Source organism: Alligator mississippiensis, chromosome 1 (assembly GCF_030867095.1).
Source record: "Alligator mississippiensis isolate rAllMis1 chromosome 1, rAllMis1, whole genome shotgun sequence".
NCBI classification, from domain to species: domain Eukaryota; kingdom Metazoa; phylum Chordata; order Crocodylia; family Alligatoridae; genus Alligator; species Alligator mississippiensis.
Window position 1 is genome coordinate 423,337,730 of NC_081824.1, and position 21,592 is coordinate 423,359,321.

The window sequence follows — 21,592 nt, forward strand, 5'->3', positions numbered from 1 at the left end:
AGAGGTGCCTGTCCTCTGCAGTGAGCATGGTAACCAAATTGTCAGATTAGTCATCCGCCTGATAGCAGAGTTTGGGGACAGATAGAGATTGCATTCTGCCACAGTGCCAAGTATCCCTTTGTAAAGAGAAATACTTGGAATACACATAACAGAAAATGTGTACAAACACATGTATCAGTTTAGTTTGCTGTACTGCTTCTATAACAAGTTAGTTTTGGATATAGTGAATGGGTAGTCAGCTCTCCCTATCCAGCTAATGTCATAGCTTGCAAGATGAGAATTCTTTCAAAGACGAAAGAAAAAAATTAAGTAGAATGATTGAGTGATTAATGAAGAACCTAAAAGAAAATTAGGATGTGAAAATTAGGTATAGTATTATTTAAAATGGAAAAGATTGGAATGGTGGGGATGCTGTAGAAGAAGCAAATAACAGAGGCAGCCTATACATATGCTCAGGGGTGGGGGACCATTTTAATTAGAGCAGTTCCTGCACCGCCACTCTAATTAAAATGGCTCATTGTCATGTGTATTAAGACTTTGTGCATTTCAAAATGGCCACAGGATGCTTTATCTGAAGCTCATTCGATGAGGTTTAGATATAGTGCCCCCGTGGCCATTTTGAAATGGGTGGGGGCTTAATATGTGTGACAGTGAGGTGATGCTGGAGCATTTTGATAGAACACAGAGCAGATTCAATTAATCTCTGGTACATTCTAATTAGAAAGCGAATGAGCACATTCAGGAACACTGAAGCATTGTGGGTCAGGATCCAGGGGGGGCCAGGGGAAAAGGACTTGGTTGTGGGGGGTCTACTACAGGCCTTCTCATCAGGATCAAGAGCTAGACGATGTATTCTCCAGGCAGCTAGCAGACGCCACACAGGCGAGGGAGGCGGTGGTCATGGGAGATCTGAACTACCCAGATATCTGCTAGGAGGAGCAGACAGCCAAAACAAGCCGCTCATGGAGGTTCTTACACTGTGCAGGACCTCCACCTAACACAGGTGGTGTCTAGTCCCACCAGGGGTAGCACCTTGCTTGACCTGGTCTTAGCAACAGGGGATGACCTCGCGGGGAAAATGCGAGTTCATGGCAGCCTGGGAGATGGTGATCATCACTTGGTCGAGTTCAGTATCCAGCGGAGGATGGGTAAAGTAAGTAGTGGGGCTAAGGTGTTGGACTTCAGAAGAGCCAACTTTAGCAAGCTTAGAAGGCTAGTTAGTGAGGGGATGCAACTCAAGAACATGGAGCAAATGGGGGTCCAGGAGGGCTGGAGGTATCTCAAGGGAGTGATCCTTGGGGCTCAAAAGGAGTCTAACCCATTACGTAGGAAGGGAAGTCAGGGAGCAAAAAAGCCCCCTTGGCTGAACAGGGAACTCCAGGAGAGTCTGGGGGCAAAGAAAGAGATGTATAGGTAATGGAAGCAGGGAGCAACCACTAAGGAGGAATATATCTCCCTGGCACGCTATTGCAGGGAATCAGTTAGACAGGCCAAGGTGGGGCTTGAGCTCAGGCTGGCTTCAGCAATCAAGGACAATAAAAAGTCCTTCAGGTATATAGCAGGCAAAAGGAAAGCTCAGAGCAACATAGGGCCCCTGCAGGACAAATCAGGACAGCTGGTGGTTGACACGGGGAAAAAAGCAGAGCTCTTCAATGAGTTCTTCGCTTCAGTATTTCTGTGTACCGACCAAGCCAATTGCCCCACCTCAATCATTGACGGATGTCCACATGGCACCAGTCCGCCTACGGTTAGTTCTGAAATAGTTAAGGAGCTCCTGGAGGAGCTGGATGGGTACAAGTCAGCAGGCCCGGATGACTTCCATCCACAGCTGCTGAAAGAATTGGCCAGTGTCATAGCTGAGCCACTGGCACAGCTGTTCGAGCACTCATGGTGCTCCAGCCAGGTCCCTGAGGACTGGAGAAGAGCCAACGTGGTGCCCATTTTCAAGAAAGGGAGAAGGGATGAGCCGGGTAATTTTAGTCTAGTCAGTCTTACCTCTATTCCTGGGAAAATGCTAGAGAAAATAATTACAGAACATATTTGTGCAGGCCCAGCAGGAGAAACGATGCTGAGGGGAAAGCAGCACGGGTTTGTCACAGGTAGATCCTGCCTGTAAAACCTTGTAGCCTTCTATGACCAGGTCACACGCTGCCTGGATGCAGAAGCCGAGGCTGATGTCATCTTCCTGGACTTTAGGAAGACCTTCAACACAGTTTCGCACCCTATCCTCACTGGGAAGCTAGCAGACTGCAGAGTGGACGCCTACACGGTCAGGTGGGTGGCCAACTGGTTTAGGGACCGCACCCAGAGAGTGGTGGTGGATGGTTCCTTCTCGGCCTGGAGGGAGGTGGGCAGTGGGGTCCTGCAGGGTTCGGTCCTTGGACTGATGTTATTCAATATGTTCATCAGCGATTTGGACGAGGGTGTGGAGAGCACCCTCTCCAAGTTCACTGATGATACCAAGTTATGGGGCAAAGTTAGTACACCAGAGGGCAGGGAACAGACTCAGGCTGACCTGGACAGGTTGGATCAATGGGCAGAGAGAAATAGGATGCAATTTAATAAAGATAAATGTAAGGTACTCCACCTGGGAAGGAGGAACCCCCAGCACACCTATAGGTTGGGGAGTGTCCTTCTCTGCAGCTCGGAAGCAGAGAGGGATCTTGGAGTCATAATTGACTCCAAGATGAATATGAGCCGGCAGTGTAACGAGGCCATCAACAAGGCCAATCACACCTTGTCGTGCATTAGCAGGTGCATGACTACTAGAAAAAAGGAGGTGATGCTCCCCCTCTATGCGGCGCTGGTCAGGCCGCAGTTGGAGTACTGTGTCCAGTTTTGGGCGCCGCACTTCAAGAGACGCAGGAAATCTGGAGAGGGTCCAGAGGAGGTCCACTCACATGATTAGTGGCCTTCATGATAGACCCTATGGGGGGAGGTTGAGAGAGCTGAATCTCTTCAGCCTTCACAAGAGATGGCTGAGTGGAGATCTTGTGGCCGCCTATAAATTTATTAGGGGAGGTCAACAGGGAATAGGGGAAGCGCTGTTTACTAAGGCGCCCCAGGAAGCGACTAGGAATAACAGGTGTAAACTAGTTGAGAGTGGACTTAAGTTAGATATTAGGAAGAAATTTTTCACAGTAAGGGTGGGCAGGATCTGGAATGGGCTTCTAGGAGAGGTGGTGCTATCACCTAGTTTGGAGGTCTTCAAGAGGAGGCTAGATAGTCACCTGGCTGGGGTCATCTGACCTCGGTCCTCTTTCCTGCCAAGGGCAGGGGTTCGGACACGATGATCCATTGTGGTCCCTTCCGACTCTACAGTCTGTGAATCTATGAATCTATTTAAAAGCAGCCAGAGTGCCAAAGAAATCATGCAACCAAAGTCAATCTGAATGAGAGGGCAACTTCCAACTTCACGCCTGAGACTTGACTAAACTGGGCTTAATGAAGAAACAAGCTGTGTGAGGAAGAAAAAAAAAAAAAAAATCATGCCTTACTGCTCCCCATATCCACACAAATTCTCTGGAATAACCAGAGAAAAGAAAAGCTTTTATGTGCTGTCTTCAGACATTAGGCTAGATTCGCAGATATGCTTTTGCTGCTTCACTATTATATCAATGCAAAGCACCTAAAAACCAGGTTTAGCTGACCTAGAGTGGCATAGAAATAGCCAAAAGATACCAGTTAATCTTGCTCAATTATTGGCAAAATCCTTTTCTTGGGTAACCTGGCTGGGAACTGAATTGATTAATCTGAGCAGAGGGACAAGGAAGAATCAATCTTCCATTCAGGCTGTGGAATTTTTAAGGCTTATGACTGGAGTAGTGTGCCTGAGATTTTCAAGCTTTCCTAAAGGACTGGAATGCCCGGTTCCTATAAGGATATCAACTGAGAAAAATCTCCAGCTGTGAACCTGATTCCTGAAATTAACCACTTGGAGCATCAGTTTATTGGTGCATCTCTCTCCTTTCCCCTAAGCCTACCGGGCTAGGCCTGCCATTCCTTTCTGCCCCCATCATCTTCACCATAACATTCCTGCAATAACACTTAGGGAGCTGCAACTTAGGATGTCTGTTTGGGTGTGGTTCATATTTTTCACACAGCTTTTCTATCTGATCTTCTTTTACACAGTTCTCATCTGAGGGGCCTTCTATGCCTGCAGAGGCGAGGGCAGGATTTCCCCAGTGCACATAGCTTTGATATTCAGAGACACAAGATATATATGTAGTCTTTTTCATTCTAATGACTTTACATTTATTTTTCACTTTTATTATGTGTTTTTTTTGCCCTGGAAAAGGGGACAGGATTTTTGCCCTGGAAAAAATAGATGCTCTGTTATATGTTAAATATATATGTTAGGTCATCTTCACAACCGGTGTATATCAATTTAGCACCACTCAAATCAGTTTACACAAGCTGAAGAGTTGGTTCAAAGCCTTTTGGCTACTAGCTAAGGCAGCATGCACTGGACGGGAATTGTAGTTGTTACTGAGGCTGTTTACAGCCTTACAAACCAGAAGATTGTAATGATAATGTTGATGTCTTCTATAAAAATATCTGCAGTGCCAGATTCTGATCTCCCTCATGCTGGTAAGAAGCCAGAGTATCTCTGTTGTTGTTGCTGGAGTCTCTGGCATTGTACTAATAGAGATCACAAACTAGCCCACCAACAATTTACAACCCTTCAGACCTAAAGACTTTGAAATTATAGATTCATAGATGTTAGGGTCGGAAGGGACCTCAATAGATCATCGAGTCTGACCCCCTGCATAAGCAGGAAAGAGTGCTGGGTCTAGATGACCCCAGCTAGATACTCATCTAACCTCCTCTTGAAGACCCCCAGGGTAGGGGAGAGCACCACCTCCCTTGGGAGCCCGTTCCAGACCCTGGCCACTCGAACTGTGAAGAAGTTCTTCCTAATGTCCAATCTAAATCTGCTCTCTGCTAGCTTGTGGCCATTATTTCTTGTAACCCCCGGGGGCGCCTTGGTGAATAAAACCTCACCAATTCCCTTCTGTGCCCCCGTAATGAACTTATAGGCGGCCACAAGGTCGCCTCTCAACCTTCTCTTGCGGAGGCTGAAAAGGTCCAGTTTCTCTAGCCTCTCCTCGTAGGGCTTGGTCTGCAGACCCTTAACCATACGAGTGGCCCTTCTCTGGACCCTCTGCAGGTTATCCGCATCCCTCTTGAATGGCGGCGCCCAGAATTGCACGCAGTACTCCAACTGCGGTCTGACCAGCGCCCGATAGAGGGGAAGTATCACCTCCTTGGACCTATTCGTCATGCATCTGCTGATGCACGATAAAGTGCTATTGGCTTTTTTGATGGCTTTGTCACACTGTCGGCTCATGTTCATCTTGGAGTCCACTAGGACTCCAAGATCCCTTTCCACCTCTGTGCCACCCAGCAGGTCATTCCCTAGGCTGTAGGTGTGCTGGACATTTTTCCTCCCTAGGTGCAGCACTTTGCATTTCTCCTTGTTGAACTGCATTCAGTTGTTTTCTGCCCACTTGTCCAACCTGTCCAGGTCTGCTTGCAGCTGTTCCCTGCCCTCCGGCGTGTCTACATCCCCCCATAGCTTTGTGTCATCTGCAAACTTGGACAGAGTATATTTGACTCCCTCGTCCAAGTCACTGATGAAGACATTAAAGAGTATCGGTCCAAGGACCGAGCCCTGCGGGACCCCACTGCCCACACCCTTCCAGGTTGAAACTGACCCATCCACCACGACCCTCTGGGTGCGACCCTCCAGCCAATTCGTCACCCACCGGACTGTGTAGTCATCCAAGTCACAGCCTCTTAACTTGTTCACCAGTATGGGGTGGGATACCGTATCAAAGGCCTTCCTGAAGTCTATACGACATCCACCCCTCCTCCTGTGTCCAGGCGTTTCGTAACCTGGTCATAAAAAGAGACTAGATTGGTCAGGCACGATCTGCCTGCCACGAACCCGTGCTGATTTCCCCTCAGCATAATTTGTCCTGCCGGGCTCTCACAAATGTGAGCCTTGATAATTTTTTCAAAGACTTTACCAAGGATGGAGGTGAGACTGACTGGCCTATAGTTGCCCGGGTCCTCCTTCCTCCCCTTTTTGAAAATGGCGACCACGTTGGCCCTTTTCCAGTCCTCTGGGACTTGGCCCGTGCGCCACGAGCGTTCAAATATTCCCGCCAGTGGCTCTGCAATGATGTCGGCCAGTGCCTTCAGCACCCTCGGATGGAGCTCATCCGGGCCTGCCAACTTAAAGGCATCCAGTTCTTCCAAGTGACTCTGCACCATCTCAGGGTCTACGTATGGAAGTCTGGCGCCTTGCTGCTGCCTCTCTACAACCCCAGTGAGAGACTTGTCGTGCCCCTCGCTTAGGAACACTGAGGCAAAGAACTCGTTGAGGAGTTCAGCCTTGTCCCCCTTGTCTGTCACCAATTGTTTCTGCCCATTTAGCAGAGGTCCTGTTCCTCCCTGGGCCTTCCTTTTACTCCCTATATATCTAAAAAACAATTTCTTGTTGTCTTTTACTTGGGTTGCCATCCTCAGCTCCATTGTAGCTTTGGCCTGTCTAACTGCCTCCCTGCAAGCACGAGCAGAGGAGGTATATTCATCTTTGGTGAACTCTCCCTGTTTCCACTTTTTATGTGCTCCCCTTTTGGCCCTTAGGCTGCCCTGGATTTCTCTGGTCAGCCAGGAAAGCCTCCTGGCCCCTTTCCCTCTTTTGCCTCGCTCGGGGATCGTCTTGCTTTGTGCCCGAAGGATCGTTTCCTTAAGGCACAGCCACGCTTCTTGGGCTTCCATTTCTTCAAATCTCCTACTCTGCAGTGCATCCTTGACTAATTGCCTGAGTTCATTGAAATCAGCTTTCCTAAAGTCTAGCACTTTCACCCTACTAGTTACCTTAGCCACTCGACGTCTTATGGTGTATTCTATTATTAGGTGATCACTGTCCCCCAGATGGTTACCGATCTGGAGGTCCGCTACCATGTCATCTCCCGTTGTCAATACCAGATCCAGTATGGCATTTCCCCTAGTGGGATCGTGTACCTCCTGTGTCAGGTGGAGGTCCTGTACACAGGTTAAAAACCTGCGTGAGCGGTGGGACTTTGCTGTCTGCGTCTCCCAGCAGATGTCCGGGTAGTTTAGGTCCCCCATGACTACCGCCTCTTTAGCTTTTATGGTCTCTGAGAGCTGCCTCAGGAGTCCCAAATCTCTTTCTTCCCCTTGATGTGGGGGTCTGTAGCAGACCCCTACCACCAAATCCCTTTCTCCTTGCCCCCCATGTAGCCTAACCCACAATCCTTCTACTTCCTCATCCTCGGATTCCGTCTTGATGAGGGTTGATGTATATTGCTCACTGACATAGAGCGCAACCCCTCCCCCTTTCTTCCCCACCCTGTCCTTTCTGTACAATCTATAGCCCTCAATATGTACCGCCCAGTCATGGGATGAATCCCACCAGGTTTCCGTTAGCCCCACTAAGTCATAGGTGTTTAGTGCAAGCAGGAGTGCTAGTTCATCCTGCTTGTTTCCCATGCTCCTAGCATTAGTATAGAGGCACTTGAGCCCTGCGACTGGTGTCTTTGCTGCCCCCCCGCTCCGAGTCCCAAGGGGCCCTTTGATTCTTACCTTCTCGTTTCTTACCTGTGCCGTAGTGCTGGCCTCCCCATGGCTTTCAGGTTCCCAATGCTCTCTTTCTTCAGGCTGGGCTGTCTTTGTGGGTGCCACATGGTTTGGTGGTCCACAGCTTCCCCCGCCCTCATCTTCCCCTCCCCCCGACGTGCCTAGTTTAAAGCCCGCCAGAGGAGATCCGCCAACCTAGAAGAAAACACACGCTTACCTTTAGGGGACAGGTGAAGCCCATCCCAACTGAGCATGTCCCTCGTTGTGATGTGCGGGTCGTTGTCCAGGAAGCCGAAGCCTGCCTCGAGACACCACTGCTGAAGCCGCCAGTTGGTTTCTCGGATACAGTTCTCATGCCGTCTTCCGCGTCCGTTCACTGGTAGGATGGAAGAGAATACCACCTGTGCACCGAACTCCTTCAGCACGCCGTCCAGAGCACTGTAGTCCGCCATCAGGTGATCGGGGGTTCTCCTGGCCACATCATTAGTACCCACATGGACTAGGACCATGGGGTAGTAATCGGTGGGCTTGATCCTGGCCTGGATTACCTCCGTCACATCCCGAATCTTTGCTCCAGGGAGGCAGCATACCTCTCGTGCTGAGGGGTCCTGGCGGCAGATGGGCCCTTCCATGCCTCTCAGGATGGAGTCACCTATGACGAGCACTTGTCGCCGCCTCCTCTGCGTCCTCTTGGATCTCTTGATCTTATGAATTGTCCTTTGTCTTCAGTTTCTCTGCTTTGTGATTGTCTTGATTTGGCTCATAAAAATAATTCAGGACATAGCCAGAGATCTTTATTTTATGTATTTATTTATTGCTCTGAAGATAATTCCAGAAGTTTTATTTTATTTCACTGAAGTCAAAAACAAACAAAAACCCCCAAAAGGTTGCCTCCTCTGTGCTGCAAAAGCCAACAGACAGGTGCTTCCATTATTGGAACATCTAAAGAAACAGCTTTTTAAGTTTTACCTTTCTTTCAAAATGAGGATCCTCTTTGGTTATTTTCATCCTAACAAGAAGACCTCGGGGGCTATTCAAGCAACTATTTTTTATACAAGTTAAATGGTATATCCTTGAGGACTACAAGTCTGGGGCCTTTTAACTCCTACTGATATCAAATGTAATTCTAGCCAATAGTGTGGCAGCTTAGTATTGAGCATCTATAAAACAGCTACTTGAAACTGGCTGTGAGCAGAAAACAAAACAACAGGTGCTTAGAGTGTGTTACCAAAAGCTGCTGCAGAAGAGCTCTTCTGGTACTGTATGTTCTGCCTAGGACAGTTCTATTTTTGAAGATCTGTTTTATTTAGTTTTGGACCATTTTGCACTCTCTTTCACCTTCTCTACCTTAGTCAAGTGTCAGTGCTAGTTCTATTAAATGTACTGTGAAGCCATTTTGTATGCAGATATTTGAGGTCTTATTCTGACCCCGTTGATGTGAATGAGAGTATGATCGCTCCTTAAGTGTGTCAGCTTTTGGCCACACAGAACATCTTGTCATGTTGATAAGGTTGTTAAATTGAATACAAATTCTCTCTTTTGCTATTATTAGAGATCACTAACAGTGCTGTAAGACATAGGAAGAAAGCTTTCAAAGAAAAAATGAATAGCAATAAACCTCTATTCAAATAGGCAGTGTAGTCAATTCTATATTAGCTTATCTTTTCAACACTTCTGTCTTCAACAGTAAGCTCACCTTTGATCACTTGGACTTCCCTTTTCCAGCAACTATTCTTTATATTTATTTCCTCTACTTTGGGCATGTCTACATGTGTATTTAGGTACGCCTAAATTGAATGTGCATTAGATAATACACATTAAGGCAATTTAGGTTCACATCTACACATGCACACTTTTGCAGGTATCAAATTTAGGCGCAAATAGTCCTAAGTTGGGCTAACATGCCTTAAATTGGCACATAGATACGCCTTTTGGCTCATATCCTGAAGGTGTTAAATACACAAATTGATCCACCAACGTCCTTCCCTCTAAATGCATGATAAAAAACGGAGTTCTGGCTCTACAGTCAGGGTGTGTCATGCATGGAGTGTTGTTGTGGTTCTCAAGTCACAATGCAGAGTGGATGTTGTCTGTTTATCCCATGCCTTTGGCTTTGTTGGTCACTACAAGGAGAAATGCAGAGTGCTGCACCTAGGGAGGAAAAATGTCCAGCACACCTACAGCCTAGGGAATGACCTGCTGGGTGGCACAGAGGTGGAAAGGGATCTTGGAGTCCTAGTGGACTCCAAGATGAACATGAGCCGGCAGTGTGACGAAGCCATCAGAAAAGCCAATGGCACTTTATCGTGCATCAGCAGATGCATGATGAATAGGTCCAAGGAGGTGATACTTCCCCTCTATCAGGCGCTGGTCAGACCGCAGTTGGAGTACTGCGTGCAATTCTGGGCGCCACACTTCAAAATGGATGCGGATAACCTGGATAGGGTCCAGAGAAGGGCAACTCGTATGGTCAAGGGCCTGCAGACCAAGCCCTACGAGGAGAGACTAGAGAAACTGGACCTTTTCAGCCTCTGCAAGAGAAGGTTGAGAGGCGACCTTGTGGCTGCCTATAAGTTCATCACGGGGGCACAGAAGGGAATTGGTGAGTATTTATTCACCAAGGCGCCCCTGGGGGTTACAAGAAACAATGGCCACAAGCTAGCAGAGAGCAGATTTAGATTGGACATTAGGAAGAACTTCTTCACAGTTCGAGTGGCCAGGGTCTGGAACGGGCTCCCAAGGGAGGTGGTGCTCTCCCCTACCCTGGGGGTCTTCAAGAGGAGGTTAGATGAGTATCTAGCTGGGGTCATCTAGACCCAGCACTCTTTCCTGCTTATGCAGGGGGTCGGACTCAATGATCTATTGAGGTCCCTTCCGACCCTAACATCTATGAATCTATGAATATGTGTGATCAGGAATTTTTCCCTTCTTGTTACTACTTATTTCTAGGTTGTGGTTTTGTTTTGTTTTTTGCCTTCCTCAGAAATGCTAGGTTTTGGCTACAGCACGCAGCTCCTGGAGGCAGGGAGCAATCTCCTGCCCCCTGCTGCCCAGCTGACTAGGAGCAAATTTGCTCCCAGTCAGTAGATGGTAGTACTGTGCAGTAATTACTCCCGAGTAAACTTGCCACTTGTATTTACAGGTAGCAAATTTATCTGTGATTAGATCAAATTACTGTGCAGTGAGTGTCTGCATGTGTACATGGTGACACTTACTGTGCAGTAATTTGATCTAATCTCAAGTAAAGCATCTTGTATAGACACACCCAATTTAACTTGTTCAACCATTTTATAACAACAAACACTTTTCATTCCACCTATAGATTTGGGCTCCTTACAGGCGTAAGTAAAAAATAAATAAAAACGGTGCTTTACTTTAAACTTGGCATGCCCATTTAGGCATGAGCCCAGCACATGCCCAGAAGAGGCATTGTGTTAGTTGGACTTGGCTTGCCTGATGTCTATGTAGATTGGGTGCTTCAGCTTTAGATAAAAGTGCCAAAAAGCCTCACTAAAGCGCACAATCTATACAGATGCTGCGGAGTCGGGTAAAACTAAAGTGCTGCCTCTTCTGGTAATTTTTTTTTCTCACATCTGTCAGTGCCCTTAGTGTCAATGCCCTCAGGGTCTTGCCTGCCATGACTTTGAAGATGGGAAAAAAATGGTTAGATGTTAACCCCTGAGGGGTTAAAGCACCACAAACCACCCAGGAGTTGGTTAACAAGGTGTGGAGTTTTATTGAGTTTGACCACAGTTGCCAATTGCTGCTCCCAATTGCCTAATCAACTAGGAAGTGGGGAGGACACTGCTCCTAATTGCCTAATTAACTTAGGAAGTGGGGAAGATGCTGCTTCACCCTGATCACAGTCTCTTCACTGCCGATTACCCTCTGGGGTTACTTGGTTCTTAGGCTTCCCTGGGAGTGATCCTCTAGCCCCTGTGAGTCGTGCTGGCCCCTACCATCCACTCCCCACTGGGTAAGTATCCCTCAGCTCACCCCATGTCCTTGGATCCAGCACTTGTTCACTGGGGTTTTTTCTTGCTGTGCTGCCGCTCCCCGCGGCTCCTTCCTCTCCTCCGGTGCCCTGAGGGCAGAGTCTTGGTCCTCCAATCCTGCCTTCTTAGCACAGCTGTGTCCTAATTACCCTAATCTTTCCCTGGTGTGCTAAACCTCCACTGCTGTGGTCCCAGTTCCTCCAGCTGTCCAGGGCCCAGGTCTGCTTAGTAATGAGGCTTTGGCTTAAGCCCCTGTTACAGACAGCATTAGGCAAGCTGCATTTTTTCTTCCCACCTGTGGCCAGAGTCACAATGTGAACTTGAACAAGCAGGGAAACTAGGGAAGAGACAGTTAACCCTGCCCTTTCACTTATGGTTTGGTGAAACTAAGGCCAGATACAGACATTCAGTTTCTACCAAGAGAATTGCCATTTTCCCAGCAGAAACCAAAAGCATACAGATGTTTAGGCTTTTTCTCCCAGAGCAAAAATTGCTGCTCTGAGAGAAAACTAACTGGGCAACAACCACAGTTAAACTGCTCCTGGGAGAGTTTTCTCCGGGAGACTGAAGGTCTGTACACTTCCTTCCAACTCAACACCTGAACTGCCAGTTTTGGGGTTTTGCCAGTTCCCACCAGCTTCCCCTTGCTATGGTGTGATGGCAATTTAAAAGCCCATGGCTAGGAGCAGGGCTCCAGAAAAGTCTCCTCAGCCCAGCTCCTGGAACCTGCCAGCTTCCCCTCACTACCCCACTGCCCAGGTGAGTATTAGAGCAGTGATTTAAAAGCCAGTGGCTGGGAGCAAAGCTTGGGGACCCCACTTCCCACTGCTGACTTTTTCATTGCTACCCCATTACACAGCTGGTTGGCCCGGCAGCAAAGGGAAAGCTGGGAGCTGGGTTGGGAAGGCTGATCCCTAAGCCCCACTTTTGGAAACTGATTTTTAAATCACTGCCGTACCACTCACCTGGGCATTAGGGGCAGCCTGGGGGAGCTGGGAACCATGTTAGGGAAAGCCTCTGCACACCATCCCGGCCTCTCCAGTTTTTAAATTGCTGCCCCCTCCACTCAGCTGAGAGGCTGAAACAAGGGGAAGCCACTGGGGCTGGGAATCAGGCATGTGGCTTTCCCCTTGCCGCCCACACCACCCAGCTGACCTGGAGTGTAGCAGGATGAGGCAGGCTGCTGTGCTTCTGCTACAAGGCTCTCAGAACCTTGCCACAGCAGCTGAGTGCTCCTCATCTCTCCCAGAAGAGTGAAAAGAATGGGGATATCCTGATATGGGGAGAACCAGGAAGGTTCCCACCATGAAAGAATGCCCCCCTCCTGACAATCAGCTGAGTTGCATTCTCCCAGGATGGAACCCTCCCTGCTTTGACAGCCTGTCCCCTTCCCATGCAGGAGAGACAACAGATTGTCATTAATGGACACCTCTAAGGGTGGTTCATGGCCTATGGAGCAGCTTTGTAGAAATCCCTGGTTGGAGGAACCTCTCCAGCCATGGAGCTGGAGAAATGTCTGTATAGTCCATCTCCCATGCTACTTTTCTACTGGAAGTAATTTCTGGTAGACATGAGCATCTGTTTACAGCCTAAATGTAAACATTTGAAAATGTGAAATAGATGGATTTTAGTCCTGCTGCAAATAAAATCTTAGTGCATTCTGCACTATGAAGTCATTACTGATTATTTCAAAGTAAGGAGCTGCGGCAGGGAGCTCCCTGGATGGGGAGAATTCCCCACCCAGCCTGGAGCTGTCTGGGACCTACCTCTGACCAGGACAGTTCCTGGATTGTGCAGGGAAATCTGCATCTTGCATCCTGTAGCTGGCTAGGGACTGTCCTGTTTGCACAGCTCTGGGCTGCATGTGCAGACTTTCCTGTACAGCCCTGGGCTGGCTGGGGACTGTCAGGTTCCAGCCCCACAGATTTTTCCCAGCCCCATGCTCTAATTGGGCAATCAAGGCAGGGGGCTTGGAAAGAGCTGCGGGGTGGCGGGGTCCTAGCCCCATGCTTCAATCTGCTGGTGGGGCAGCACTCCTTCCAAGCCCTCTGCCCCTGGTCAGGGAGCCGGAGCTGGGAGCTTCCTGTTGCTGGGGAAGGGGAATATTATCCCTGCGAACACAATCAAGAAGCTGGGGTTGGGAGCAATCTCCCTGCACCCTCTCTGCAATCACAGAGCTGGGGCTAGGAGCTCTTTGCTGCCAGGGCAGGGGGACATTGTCCCCACCTGGGCTCTGGTGGAAGAGCCCACCCTGGCAGCAGGCAACTCCCGAGGGCAGGGAGCAATCTCCTGGCCCATACTGCCCAGCTGACTGGGAGCAAATTTGCTCCCAGTCAGCCCTCTATGCATGCCTTACTGCACAGTAATTACTCGGCAGTTAATTTCTACTTGCATTTTCAGGTAGCAAATTAAGTGCTGAATAGAGCAAATTACTGTGCAGTAGGGGTCTGTACATGTAGGCGGTGACGTTTACTATGCAGTAATTTGCTCTACTGCACAGCAAAATGTCTTGTGTAGATATGCCCAGTGTGTACCATTGTTTTTCTCTTGTGTCTAAAGGTGCAAGATTAAGTGTGCAGAAAGAAGTGGATGTTTCACAGGGATTTCTGCAGAGATAGACTAAGTTGTCCCCCCTGAAGCACCTTTTTGTCATCCCATAGGGCGCGTGCACATGCTTCTTGCTCAGCCTCAAACCCCTTTGAAGCGGGGCAACAGGTATGTACAGGAACAAAAAAATGTTCCCCGCGCTGCAAACTTGCAGCGCTAGAAGAAAATTAGACCCCTGGATATCCAGGGGTCTAAAAAAATCAACGTTTAAAAAAGCAGAGGCTGGGTCTTCCACAGAGATGCTCTGGCTGCCAGAGCGTCTCTATGGTTGCCCCTTGCCCTGGTGCTGGTGAGTAAGGGGTCAGGGGGGCTGGAGGAGGGGGAAGGGGAACATGGGGGTGGACCCCTGACAGCCCCGCCCTCTCCCCCAACCCCCCCCCCCCCCCCGAGCCCTCAAACCCCTGCCGGGGCCGGCCCTTCCCCCTGCCCTGGCAGTAGTGCCACACAAAGGCCAACCCTGCAACCGCAGTCCACTGGCAGCTGGCCCAGAGGGGCAGATGCCTCTATTGGCTGTGTACTCCCTGTTCGGGTCTGGCAGGTGCACAGCAGGTCACAGCGAGGCAGCAGCCCCCACTGCCAGACTGGTGCAGTGGGTAAAGGGTGCAGGCAACTCTCAGGGCTGCTTCAGCAGTCCAGCTGCAGCAAGGGGTAGTGTCTCCAGGTACCAATTGGCTGGGACCCAGAAGCTCCTGAGAGCTAGTAGCCCTGAGCTACTTGCCAGGGCAGCTTTTTATACTGCTGGGGCCAGGACAGGGCAGCTTTTTATACTGCTGGGGACAGCACAGATGCTGGACCTGGGCTCTAGGTCCTCCTGGCTGAAAATCTGGGAGGAGCCAAGCAGGGTTATTGTGCCCCAAGTGGCACAATTGGCTCCACAGCAAAGTGCATGTCTGAGCACGTGTGCTGAAGCAAAAAGCCCCGGCTCAAATTTGCACCGCTTCTATTTGATCTGCTGCAAGCTCGTGCTTGCATGTGTGGACGTGCCCATAAAGTGCCAAGTATCCTCTGATTGTATTGCGCTCAGTTGGTGCTGATGGCTCACCTCCTTGCAGGATCAGATCATAGCCAAGTTACACAAAGCCTTTCAAAATGCACTTCTAGCTCATGTCTGGAAAGGTCACATACATTATCAACAGAGCTACCTTGGAAACAACCTACCGCTTAGTGAGGTACCTATGTTTCTCTGGGAAACTGAAGTTATTGAAGCCTAGTGTAAAATTTTCATGAACCAAAGGAAGATCTTTCTTAATGGAAGATACTTTGCAGTAGAATTCTCTATTGGATGAAATACAAATGAGCCTATCCATAAATTTCTCTAGATGCCATTGTAAAACTCACCTTTTCTTAACATCCTTCCTATGACAACATAATGTATAGGAAGGAGCAAATGAAAGATAAGCAGAGGAATTATTTTGTACAGGTTTTGTTTTTTCAAGGTCTTCATGCTAAAATGATGGTTTCTTAATAGATAAATTAGAGATTTTTTTAAAAATTAGACATATAATACATAAGAAATTTATCTCAACCTGTTGCTTGCCTGATGTTATGGTCCAGCAGAAGTAACTAATATATATATAATTAGGTTTATAAGAGGCATTGTAGCTGTAGGTCGTTTTAATGTGGGCCACTTTTGTTTGCTTGTCACAAATCATAAAACCTTACACTGGTTTGTAATCATTGGATTGTCTGAATTTGCTAATTTTAGTCTGAAAATGCCATGTGTTGAAAAATCTTCTGAAATACTGATTGCAGTAGATGTCTTGCTGAGTGGTGAAGTATGAATGTGAAAAATTACTTTCTTGATTATCTAAGTAGATGATTTTTTTATTTTGAATGAAGGAGGGGGTTTAATATGAGGTTGTATATTGAGAACTTTCATGGAATTTCTTTCATCCCTTGAATTTTCTCTCATGGTATATATTATTTTACTCAACTGACTAACAGCACCGCATCCATAAGAAGACATTCTTCAATGTGTAGAGGCTCATATTATTTTTCTCCTTAAGTAGATTTATTAAAACCTTGAATATTTAAATATGGATAATTTTCTATTGAAACTTTGTATACATTGCAGTCTTTCCAAGTCTATTTCATATCACAAAATTGGGATTCTGAGTGCAACTCTTAGTGCCATTAATGACAATCATATGCATACAACCTAAGTGCAGTGCTAGACCTCTTCCCTCCATTTGTCCCCAGCAGCACAGTCTGCTTCCAGTGCTTCAGGCTTGATCTGGGCAAAGGACTTGGCCATAAGGCAACATGTAAAAATCTATTTATAAAAAATCTCTGGGAGGAGAAGTGCTAAATTCTTATGAATTTCATTTTAGTACTTTCAGTTTTATGCTTTACTTTTGTATAATCCTGTCAATTTAATAATAGCATAAAATAGCAGTAGAACATTCAATCCAAGATAATCTAATTACTTTTCACTCTCTCAGGGTTGTCTTAGTCTTGTATATGAGAAGAAAAAGAATCTTGGATTTGATCATTCTACGGATTTTGTGTACACACTTGACTCTACAAGCAAATTGTAGTTTGTGAAGTTGATTGCCCGGTTATTTTCCTGTCCATCTCTGCAGTGTGATATTATATAAGGTTCTGTGCCATCAAAAGAGATTATACTTTTAAAAGGTCACTTTATAAACTGTGAAATGAGCACACTTGTTACAAGCAAATTTATCAACGTCTCAAACAGCTGGGAGCTTGACATATTAAAGAGTGGTGTACCAGCATGCAGAGTTTAATTTAGCCTCTTGGGGTTTTGTATGACAAAGAACTTGATATTTCTCTGTGGTTTCATAAAAATGCTGCAGGCCAGGCTCCCAGCTTGTTTTGATGGAAGTGCATTTTTTGGGTCTTATTTAGTTGGATGATGGCATTCCCAAGGCTTTGCACTAGTTTCCTTGTTTTTTGATATCTGCATGCCATCTGCCATACTGCTATCTGGCAACATTAGATGCGAGTACAATCTGGGTACATGTTTTTATGCTTCCTCATTTGGTGTTGAAAGTTATATTTACGTAGCTGCCTTATGGTCCTAAACTGTGGCCTTGAACTGGTCATCTTCCAAGTTTGGCAAGTTTATGTCCTGTATTGTGCAGATGCAATGAAGAGGGATTTGTGCTTCTTTTGAAAAAGAATTCGAAAGTACTGATTACAGTTTCTCTGCCTTTTGGGGTTTGTTCTTTGTGTACACACATTCTGTTACCTGACCCAGAATAACACCAGCTTTCTCAGGAATGTGGAGTGTTTTTTTGTTTTTTGTTTTGGGGGGAAGAGGGGTGTTGCTTTATTTATTTATTTTTTGCCGTGCCTCAAGGTGAAGGTTCATTATTTAGCTGTCCTTCTGGCTACTTCTCTAGATCAAGAAGGATAAGGTATAATGACACAAGCTTGTTTATTACCACTAGGTATTGCCAAGATGTGTTTGTATAAAGTCTTTTCAAATGCTAAATGAATGGGGCAGGAGATCTTACTTTTGGCACAGCTGTAGTTATATAAAGTGGACTGTACCAACCAGCACAATATTGCTTGCAGAGCTGACACCACTTCCCCACTAGCAGTCTTTCTGGCTCTGGAAATGTGAACCTTACTGTGAAAGGACATTGTCCCTGCATTTGTTTTCTTTCTTTAGGAATGCTGTGGGCACTCAATTTGCCTGTTTTCTCCATGCTAATTGGAAAAGAACTGGATATGGTTGGTTGACTTGGCCACCACTGAAATAGAGAATGGGGGTAAGAAAGGTGCATCAGGATTTAATAGTCTTCCAGTTTGCTTTTGGTCCCAGAGTACATAAGCTCTGTGCACTTTGCATTTCTCAAATTCAGTTAGTCTCTTGCATTCAGGAACCCAAAGTTCAAACCTATAAAGCAGGGGTGTCAAAACACTCTGTGCCCTTCCTCCCCTGGGCTGAATCTGGACTGCAAGACTCCTCATAAACCAGATCCAGATGCAACCATGGCAACAACATGGGTGAGTGGCAGTGCTGGCCGTGAGGATTAACACAGCTATTTCTTGCCTCCCACTGCCAACACACATCCCAACCTGGGGTCAGTACCCCTGATTTCAGCAGCACATCACACCTGCTTCTTGCCCCGCCATCAAATTCCCAGCCCCTCTGGGAGGTCCTCAGGCCAGATGACGATGGCTTTGCAGGCTGGATCCAGGCCAGAACAATTGACAGCCCTGTTTTAAAGAATCACAGCCCCCAGTCTGTTCCCTGCTCTCTCCATCCTGTGGTTCCTTTCTGACACTCTTCCGTGTTTGTATCAATTCCCACACTCCTACCCTTTACTAAGAAGAAACAGTACATCCTTCCTAGCACACTCTTCCCTTTTTCGTCATGAAATGTGCTGGACATAATTTATACAGGCCCAAGCCCATCCTACTCTAAGTAGCTTTGCAGGGATTAATGGTTAATTAAAGCCAACCCAACCATACTGTATGTACAGAAGTGCTCCATGCACATTTTACAGGGCTGTAATTTAGAGCACTTTTTATAGCACTATAAAATTACAGTACCCTTAACCATGACAGAAGTACTGTGTTTGGTGCAGGGAAGGCCTCTGAGCCTCCCTGCACTTTCCAGGCTAGGAATCAGGAGGTGTTATGCAGCCTCCCACAACTGCAGGAGACTACAGACAGCAGCAGACCAGTGGAATAGGTGGAGCCGGGATGCCTCTCATCCTACCCCCACCTCCCTAGCACTGAGAATGGGCACCATTTCTACAACAGGCCAGGCTGCAGTTCTCACCCAGACTGACAGCCTGGCACCAAGTGTCTGGTCCCCAGTCATGCAGGGTCTGAGGTTGTGTGTGTGTGTGTGTGTGTGTGTGTGTCCCACCCACAGGATGTTCCCCCGCCACTGGGAGCGAGTACTGCATCTGTCACAGGGCCAGGGCAGCTCTTGCCTGGCCCTGGTCCAAGCCCAGGCACACAGGATCTTGGGGACAGGGGGCGGAGGCATGTGTGTATGCAGAAGGAGGTTCATGCATGAGTGTGCGTGAGCGTGCATGCATGTGTGTGTCTGTAAGTGCATGCATGCATGTATGTATGTGTCTTTGTGTGTGAGCCCCATCCACAGTGTGTCCAAAAGGTTTGTCCCCAACAGCCATACAAGGTCTCAGGGTGTGGTGTGTGTGTGTGTGTGTGTGTGTGTGTGTGTGTGTGTGTGCGCGCGCACGCGCGCGCACACGCACGTGTATGCATGTGTGCATGTATGTGTGTCCCACCCATGGCATGTCCCTTTCACCCCCCACCCTGCCCCTTTTTGCTGGGAATGGGCACCACATTTGCTATGGGGCTGAACAGCAGGTAGGCTCAGGGAGTGGCTCAAGACACATGGGTGCAAGCCCGTCATGCCCCCGCACCCCAAAGCTCCCCAGCAGCCATGGAGCACCCCGCCAACCCCCAGTACAGCTGGAGGTAAGTGGAGCCCGTGGTGGGAAGGACAAAGCCCAACTGCGGGGCAGCTGAGTGGAGCCAAGGAGGGTCTTGCCTCGCCCCGGCTCCTACTTGGCCCAGCCCCCCAGGGAGAGAGAAGAGGTGGGGAGAGGGTACTTACCAGTCCCTCTCTGGTAAATCAGGGTCCCCCAAAACTCCCAGGTAGGCCCTCTCCTGCCCAGGAGCACCATGGTGCCAGCAGCAGGCCCACTGTGCATGCACATAGTTTAAAAAGGCCCACCAAAGGAAAAAAGCCTCAGGCTCTGGGAGTGGCATGAGACCCATGAGTGCAAGTCCATCGCACCTCTGAACTCCAAAGCCCCCCAATGACCCCCAACAGCAGCAGAGCACCCCGCTGACCCTCAGCATAGCCAGAAGTAAGTGGGGCCCATGGTGGGAGGGACATAGCCCAGCTGCGGGGCAGCTGAGTTGAGCTGAGGAGGGTCTTGCCCTTCCCTGGCTCCTACTTTGCCCAGCCCCCCAGGGAGCCACACAACCAGAGCCTCACAAACAGAACGCGCAAACAGGCATGCTTCTGGGTCTGGTGCGTGAGTTAGTATGGGAGTTTGTGCAGGAGGGTGAGCAGGAGGGTGAGCCCGGGGCCCTGCCAGTGAGCCCTAGGGAGTGTAGTCCCATCAGTAGCCAGTCTACCAGCAGCACAATGTGGATGGGCACAATGCGGATGCCCATGGTTCCGGGCTCCATGCAGACGGAGCCTCTGGCTCTTGGCTGCGGGGGTTGCCTGGCACGATTCCAGGCACATGGGACCGGGAGCATGGCCACCTCCCCTTACAAGGTCTGCTCCATTTTGGAGTCTCTGGGGTGCCAGATAGAGGAGCTCCAGGCTGCAGTCCAGAGACTGCATGCCATCAGGGATGGTTAGCAGGGGATAGACTCCTACTGCCAGGCCCTTCACCCCCTGCAGGAGGAGGGTAGACCAAGGTCACCTTCCAGGACAAGGGAGGACTCAGGAATCTCCCATACTGTCCGGCCAGGGGGTTGGACTAAGTGATCAATGGCCCCAAGGCCCACTGCACCAAGGTCCCCGCCCCTCTGGAGCTTTACAGCAGGTACAAACCTCTTGCAGCCCCAGTAGAGCCTGCAGAGCTGCCAGCTCCTGTTGGCAATTCAGGCTCACCCACAGCTGCTGTCCCTGCTCTCCCTAAGGCCACTCGTAGAGTGGTCATTGTGGGAGACTCCCTCCTGAGGGGGACTGAGGGTGCAATCTGCTGCCCTAGCCCCTTAGCCTGGAAGGTCTGCTGCTTCCCAGGACCCTGTATCCGGGACATGGCCGAGAGGATCTCTAAACTCATCCTGCCCACCGACCACTACCCTATGCTCCTTATCCATGTGGGCACAAATGACACGGCTCAGAGCAATTCCAGCTGGGTCATGAGGCACTACAGGGCTTTGGGAGCAGGGCTTAAGGGGTTGGCGGTGCAGGTGGTGTTTTCCTCGATCCTCCCAGTTTTGGACTGTGGGCTGAGGAGAGAGAGGAGGATTGAGATTGACACCAGCACTACAGTCTTTGGTTGACTTTGTGAAGGTTTCAGCTTCCATGATCACAATCTGCTCTTCGGTGAGAGAGGGGCAGTGGTCTGCTGGGGAGAGATGGCTTCCACATCACTCTGCTGGGGAGGAGGCTCTTCTCAGCCAGACTGGCTGATATGCTTGACTGCGCTTTAAACTAAGTCGGCCAGGGATTGAGGGGATTACCACCACTGCAAGCCCACTGGGCAACCTCTGCAAATCCAGCAGCCTAAGGCACTTAAGAGAACTCATCCCTACCCTAGCGCCGGAATGACCTGTAGTGAAGGCAAGGGCCCCGAGTGGAACATTTATGTGCCTGTACACCAATGCCAGGAGCTTGGGGAATAAACAGGAGGAACTGGTCCTCATGCTAAACAAGAATGACTACAACCTCATAGGGATAA

The 21,592-nt window shown here is 48.6% G+C and overlaps 1 protein-coding gene across 8 annotated transcripts in view; it reads left to right on the top strand.

Annotated features, from left to right (window-relative positions):
- The window catches only part of LOC132244636 (probable tRNA methyltransferase 9B), an 88,356-nt gene that overhangs the window by 33,572 nt on the left and 33,192 nt on the right, over window positions 1-21,592 (top strand). The window contains exon 2 of one of the 8 annotated variants that reach the window (XM_059716541.1): window positions 2,049-2,274. The exons of the other annotated variants lie outside the window; for them this stretch is intronic. The gene's annotated coding sequence lies outside the window, so the exon portion shown is untranslated. The remainder of the gene's footprint in view (window positions 1-2,048; window positions 2,275-21,592) is intronic. 8 annotated transcript variants of the gene reach the window in all.